The sequence below is a fragment of the Gigantopelta aegis genome, unplaced genomic scaffold (assembly GCF_016097555.1).
Source record: "Gigantopelta aegis isolate Gae_Host unplaced genomic scaffold, Gae_host_genome ctg3162_pilon_pilon, whole genome shotgun sequence".
Lineage (NCBI taxonomy): Eukaryota > Metazoa > Mollusca > Gastropoda > Neomphalida > Peltospiridae > Gigantopelta > Gigantopelta aegis.
In genome coordinates this window covers 1-7376 of record NW_024533206.1, presented here as the reverse complement: position 1 = coordinate 7376, position 7376 = coordinate 1, and positions in this window count along the sequence as shown.

The following is a 7376-nucleotide window of genomic DNA, read 5'->3' as shown; positions in this document are numbered from 1 at the left end:
ACAACAAGCCCATGATCTCCTCAATATGGCTGCCTCACATTGTAAAATCAAAGAGAAGTTCTACTTTGGTCTTCTAACTGAAAGGAGAAGGGTGAGCAAAATCACTGTCACATAAACTGTCATGTGACCCATCCTATTGACAGATACCGTAACTGCTGGAATGGATTAAAGCCGTCCTAGACCCTTCACAAGAATTCCAAGGGAACTGATCCTATCAAATTACAATTTTCCTTCCAAGTAAGCAATGTCCTCCTATCTGTCCATTTTTCTTTATTCATCCATTCACTACTCTAGAATTTTCTTCAATTATACTATTTATCCATTAGTCTGTCTTCTGTCCATTAGATATTACATAGACACATACCAAGACCTTCAGGATTACATGAACTGTTGAGCTACTGTATGTTCAAACTCGTAAAGCTATTGAGAAGTCTGAGATCATTACAGATGATCAGACTGTCTTTGAAACTAGCCAGCTCTCGTAATGCAAGCTAACTTTGGACTTTCTCAACGTAAGTTTAGTTGGTAACATCAAATATATTTACGCTACTCAAATATTAGAGAGGAAGAAGCAGATTATTAAATTATTTCGGGGATTACCCATTATCCCAGCTTACATTACTTCATAAGCAAAGTGTCAAATCTTGGTAAGTGTTAATGGGAATATTGTCTTGTAGGTCTCTTTACTACTGTCTATCCATTTCACTCGTTTCTGTCTATCCATTTCTCTATTTCTATTTGTCCATTTCACTCTTTATCTGTCCATATATGTCTTCGCTTTACTACTGTCTATCCATTTCACTCTTTCTGTCTATCCATTTCTCTTTCTATCTGTCCATTTCACTCTTTCTCTGGTCCATTATATGTTCTCTTTATTTTACTGTGGCTGTCCATTTCACTCTTTAGTCTGTCCATTATCCACACCTGTCTATCCATTTCACTCTTTCTGTGTCTATTCACTCTTTCTATTGGCCATTTCGCCTCTTATTTGTCCATTAGTGAGGATCAAAGTTTTTACGTCATTATATAATTGTTGCCAAATTCTCACGTGGTGAGGGCTATTGTTTCGATTTCCATCTTGAAATAGTTTTCAATCATTACCCAATGTATCTCTATATTTACTTTGAAGTCAAGGTAACTCTATTTAATTTTATATCATTATCTTATATCTCATCTACATAGGATAAGAATACACATCCATTATGGTTAGGGTGGGGGCTTGCCTGATGGTATTGTTCAGTGGTCACTATGACAACAGGAATGATGAATGTCTATAACAGTATGTAATAATGATGAGATAGTATTAATTTACATTATAATTAGCATTATCAATGGATGATCTACAGAATATATATTATAGGATAAAAAGTTTTTCCTGTAGAAAGTATACACTAATACTAGGTGGGTGTGGTATTGGGTGGAGTTTTTATGTTATACCTGCAAACCTTTAGATCACCAAGGAAGGTTATCAAACTAATCCAGTGGACATTATTGTCTTGGTATGGTAAAATGCTAAAGTTGTCATTGCAATATGGAAGATGGTCAGAGATCAGCATATGTTTTATCGATCACAACGGACAGGCACAAAGGTGAGTCTGTTGAATTGGCATTAGAGTTAGATCTCTCTCTTCTCTCTCCCTCTTTCTTCTCAATCTATCTCTCTCTCTCCCACCACCCCCTCTCTCTCTCTCTCTCTCTCTCCTCTCTCTCTCTCTCTCTCCTTCTCTCTCTCTTCTCTCTCTCTCTCTCTCTCTCTCTCTCTCTCTCTCTTCTCTCTCTCTTCTCTTCTTCTCTCTCTCTATCTCTCTCTCTCTCTCTCTCTCTCTCTCTCTTCTCACTCTCCTTCTCTCTGCGTCTCCTCATCGCCACATCCCCTCTACTCACACTTGCACACACACTATTAGACAATTGAGTGTTTGTTTTTCAAACAGATCCTGATGATCCAAAGGTAACAGTAGAAATATTTATATAAATGGATATTCTATTGTTATTACAGCCTGGTATGACAATAGCTGAAAATCCTTCGGCACCTCAACAGAAAACATCGTCATGGCAGTAGTATCTCCCAAGTAGCAGTCATTCCAGTTTGAGTATCGAGTCTGGCAAGTCCAACCAAGCTACAGGTGGTGGGTGGGGACATGGCAATTGTGTCATGTGATTTATCACATGACTTGCTTATTTTCTTTCTAGCTACGGCAGAGGCAGTAGCAGCTGCTAAGAAAGCCCAACAGGAGATGTATGGTGCTTTGTTATCAAAAAGAGAAGAATTAGTGGACACGTTAGAGAAGCAAACTAAACTTCATATAAGGAAATACTGATTAAAGAAATGGTCCTTAGTGATATTGCTGTACCTGGATATTGTTTTAGTTTCTAACTGTTTAATTGATATGCCTTTTCTTTTATTTAGCAAATTACAGGGGTTCCCCCTGAGGTCTGACTGCTGAAGAGATACGAGAAAATGAGAACTAAGTTTGGCATCAATTTCAAATTTTCAAAATTTGTACTAGACAAAAATGAAAATCCATTGTAAGGGAGACAAAAAATGGTGCACTTTTAAGTATTTTTTCAATATTACAGGGTGAAGGAGACGCTGTAGAAGAGTTAGAGAAACGTTAGAGGTTCAGTCGGCCATTATAGAAGCAAACAAGACACTAGTAGAACAGGCCAGTCTCGTCAAATGAAGAAAGATCGCAAGAAGATGTGAAACGTGCTGAAGAAAAGTATCAGAAACTTGAAGAGAAATTGGCAGACATGAAAGGTCAAACGTAGAGGACCAGATAGATTTGACTCCCCAGGTAACCAATATGTGCTTATGTTATGCACACCATACATGCCCCACCCATCTTCATGTAATTATGCTCCACCCTAAGTTGTGATGAAATTTTTCAAAGCATACATTCTGGAAATGCATAAATTCTCAGTCAAGTTTCTAGCCATTGCTTTTCTTGTCTTAGGTTTCTCTCTTCCTCCTCCAACCTCCTCATCTACTGGTTCTTTTTCTCGACGATCAGTGCGTCATACTTCTCCTAATTCAGGTCAAACTGTTATGACTCGTATTTGGCAAAAATGATTTTTGATGATTCTCCTCATCAGTTGTCCTCCCTTGTCTCAACTCAAAAATCACCTCTTCATAAAAGTACATCTGCACTTCATGATATCTCAGGAATTACCACGCCTTCCATCACCTTCCTCTCATCGTCAATTAACTGGAACACGTTCTCTGGCCTATCCTGGTTCCTCTTCTTATCTCCAGACTCAAACCGAGCCTTCAATTCCAGTTACTATTCTGAATTAAATGATTCTTTTCTATGATCCTTCTTCACATATAGTGTTGCATCCTTAGGACCATCTCGTTATGATGAATCTGCACTTCGTGGAGGAAACTTAGCTGATGATCTACTTCACCATTACACTCATGAAAAACAGAGCAGGTCCTAATGGCACTCCACAAAGAATGTCTTATGGGCGGAGCTCTCTTGATGACGTAGTTCATACTATCCTCCAGTACCTGCTTCTCCTTATAATCAACTTCACGTTCTTCACCTGAATCCTTCTTCTCACCAACTAACTATCGCTCTTCTTATCGTTCTAATTCTGGGGCATTCAGTCCAGAACCATTCCACCCGGTTCCTATCCTTATCCATACACAGACTAGTAGCTTATCTATGAGGCAACGTCCTCATTCTACCCACTCCTCTGTACCCCCCTCCCCCTGGGAGTGTTTTTGATTATCAGAGGGCTAGTTCTCAGCCCCCTCACTCTCTCCATAATATGTCATTTAAAGAGAGAGAAAATGGACTTGCAAGAAGCTTATGATGGATCAGGACGAGGGAAACACTGGTATAAGGTGGTCGTGGTTTTTAGTTTAATAGACCACACCACTTGTTTTTGTAGTGCCTGTTGTTTCTTCTTTTCTTTTAGATGATATCATTAGCTCTTAAGAATAAATTCTAATAACCTTCTAATAATAATGAATGGCTACTACTTGTATATTCATTGTATTATATTTTCCTGTTATTAGTATAAGTATTTTCAAACAAATTTCTGATCTTAGATGGTCAAAAGAACCACACGTATGATTGAATAAGAATTACTTATCTATATACAACTGTACACTTTCTTTCTGTCTTGCCAATATTCCAGTGGCAATAGGGAACTTTGGGACCTATTGCATCTAACTACTTGAGTTCTAAACATATGGTCACAGGTGGGTATCTCAACTATTGAAAACTATTATCTACTGATATATATGTTTTACCAATACATTTCAATGGGACGACTCTGGGCCATCACTACATAGGCAGTATTGTCTCATGACATATTCAATATCTGGTTAATTCTATTGTTTATATAAATTATGATAACAATATAATTATAGTTTTATACAATATACAATTACTGATTAAACAACAAAAGACAATGAGTTTTACATGTTAAGTGAAACAGGTTACCATATGGTGACTCTAGTCATCAAAACTGACAAGTAAGGCAACGCCCCTTATATCCAGTGTTTAATGGGTTTTTGTCAAGTAATTTAATAGGTAGAACATAATTAGTGAGTGACCTGTGGTTGATAGTACACCACGACGTGCAATAGTCCTGTAAAGAGGACATACATAGGCACCTCTATCTTCATTTCAGCTTTTTTATCTAGAAATGGATGGATGGATGGATGAATTAATAGGTATTTGGATGATGAATGAATAGTAGATAGATGAATGGGATGGATTGCTTACTTGGTTTCAACCAATAACTGGTACTGAATCATACAAGATCTTGGGATGTTGTTCAGCCAACAGTCCACTTAATATTAAGACATATAACATTAATATAAGTACACCTACAATCTTACATGTCCCTATCCCATCTTGCTCCATCAAGATATAAGCCCATATATATTCAACACCATCCTCTGGAGGTGTGTCTTTGGAGTCAACAGCTAACACTTCATAATCAAAGCAAGTTTGTCAATTGGAATGACAAATTTTCTGGCATAGTTTTTGTAGAGCACCCAGTTAAAAAGGCCTATATTGAAGATACAATATAAATACTCCATTTAATATTGGTTTATACTACAATCATAGGTAAATGCAATGTAAATAATTTGTACAAATACAATACCTTTTTTTAATGGGGTTTAAATAAACATAACAGTCAAGAGAGTATCAACAGTCCTGCAACATTACAGTATGCAGTGTATACTTACTTGTGTGAAGTAAAACCAGATATCCAAATACAGGTGGCTTCCCATTGTCCATCCAATCCTGTAAAAACTTTAATGAGCAAGTAGATCAGTGACATAACTACCAAGATGTTTTTAAAACTAGATATGACCTCTTGCCCAAAACTCAGGTACCTATTGAGAACTATAATTTCAATACTTTTGTGATTTTGATGTTACCTTTCCAATTAACAAAATGTGAGCTAATGCCTCAAGGTCAGAGTTCATGACCACTAACCCGTTGATTGCTTTACGTAAGTTACTGAGACTAGTACGTATGCAGATGTCAGTCGATTAATCTCTCCATTTCCTGTACTAAGACAGTGTTCATACTCTCCTCAACGAATGGATACCTTGGCTATAGCTGCTTCCAATCAAAGATCTTTGGCAGCTACCAGAACAGGAGATGAGACACACAAAGTTTACAATAATGTAAGTTTTATAATCTGTCTTACTTTTTGATAGGATATCAGCAGCTATTTCATCTAATACGATCATCTGTTTCTCTGGTCTTACCACTACTACCACCCAGCTTTTTGAGATTGAGTTTAACAAGACGGAATCAAACAACTAAAATAAATAAATAAATGTCTGTATTATACATGTACTTAATCCCAATCATTAATTACCTATTAGTAATTATTACCAGGTACTACAATAGACAAGCTGTTTAAAGCAATACATCATAATATGTAATGCTTAAACTTGTGTATTGCTGATGTATTGCTTTAACGCTTTTTAAAGCAATTACATCAGCAATACACAAGTTATTGTATTGATGTCTCACATACTAGTTATTACCTGTCTTGTCCTCTGGAGTTTCGAGATAGATATATCCACGTTATCGTGCATTCCAAAAATTTCTGATTCTGAGACATTGGTATTTCTTTGATGAATTCAACATAGTCCTCGTGAGTTCCTTTGGGAGCATAGTATACACCACTAGGAGAAAAACTTATATTTAGGATCATTGACTATGTCTGGTGTATAAATAAGTTTGAGATAATATTGAGGCAGACATCGTCTAAAGAAAGACAGTAATTACTATTATGTTATAAAGAGTCTATATACCTGTCCCAATCATCAGTGACTCGACCTCCATAGTTACATTGACCAGTAAGATATGTGACAGCATCAAATGGTATATTATCATACTCATTGATAAACATCTGAAGAATAATAAAAGAAGGTTTTTTTTGAAATGAGTTCTGTATATCTGCCCTGTCCCAGACACATGTACAGTGTGAATATGTCCATTCAATGATTTCTTTCTCCATACTTCGTCTGTCTGGTCTGTCTTTTGTACATGCTTCCTGTAGTTGTCTTACACTAATTCTCAAGTCAGATCATTGAAGCCATAAGGAATATTCCAACCCATGGACCAAACTTCTTCTCTCTTGAACAGTGCATTGAAAGAAACATAATCCAAACAACAGTTTCTCCCCTATCTATCCAATAATAAATATCATATTAAGGCATATTTAATGAAAGCCTACATTTTTCCTTATTTGGGCATCCATCAAAGAATGTTGGGTCAGAGATGGGTCTGTAATGTAGGATTTGAAGAAGATTCTGTCTAAGGACCAGTAGGAGGTTCATTAGTCATCTTGACTCCATTTTGGAGAACAGCAACTGGAAACTAAGTGGAAAGAAATACTCAAATTTCCTAAACAAACTGAGTACTTACCTTATCTGAAGGATAGGATGTCAAACCAAAGCCTAAACTCAGAATTTATTCTATCTTCTTGAAAAACTCTTCACAAATTTTCTCCAAAAGCTGGCATCCAGGAGACAGCCAAGTGACAATTCTGAAGGCCAAACCCAGGAGCCATCTTGAACACCAGCATCAATCATTTTAGCAGCTACAGGACCATGAAGAAAGGTTCAATAATCCAGGGACAGATACTGCAACTACACTAAACTTGTCCTTTGACCTAAGATATGGAGTTAAAAATCTATCTCCACTAAAACCTTTATCTTCAGCACAACTTGAGAAGACCAGCCATTGGTTAGTCGCTCCAGGGGACAGCACAAAAAATGAGAGGACTAGAACATTTTTTGGAGTCAGCGTAACTCTTGCTTAAATCAAAATGGAGGGGGCTCAACAAATTTCTCTCCTAGTTTTATCTAACAAATGGACACTGAAGGGATCACC